The sequence below is a fragment of the Pteropus vampyrus genome, unplaced genomic scaffold, assembly GCF_000151845.1.
Source record: "Pteropus vampyrus isolate Shadow unplaced genomic scaffold, Pvam_2.0 Scaffold8248, whole genome shotgun sequence".
In the NCBI taxonomy this organism is placed as follows: Eukaryota; Metazoa; Chordata; class Mammalia; order Chiroptera; family Pteropodidae; genus Pteropus; species Pteropus vampyrus.
In genome coordinates, this window is record NW_011897029.1 from 1 (window position 1) to 373 (window position 373).

Here is a 373-nt window from a genome sequence, read left to right on the forward strand (position 1 = left end):
AAGGGAATCACAACTGACACTCTTCCTATTCTCACTGCCGGGGGAACGGTCCCTAAGAAGCAGGGGTGGGATGAACAGCAGGTTTGGTTCTGTTCCCAGTGAAGGCAAAGCAGATGGCAGAAAGGAGGACCCCCCCCCCCAGGAAGGGAGGGCAGTTAGCCTCACTCCTGCTTGGGGAAAGGCTGGAGACCTGAGGACATGGTAACTGGGGAAAATCGGCAAATCAAGGTGCAAACAGCACACACATGCATTCCTATTGCTTTAGAATCCACAGCTCAGGCCCACTTTTCCTTCGGGAGCAAAAATGGGCACCAAGATGAGAGTCCTGTGCTGAGAGATAGGATCTCAGGCCCCAGGGAAGAGGCCAAGAAAG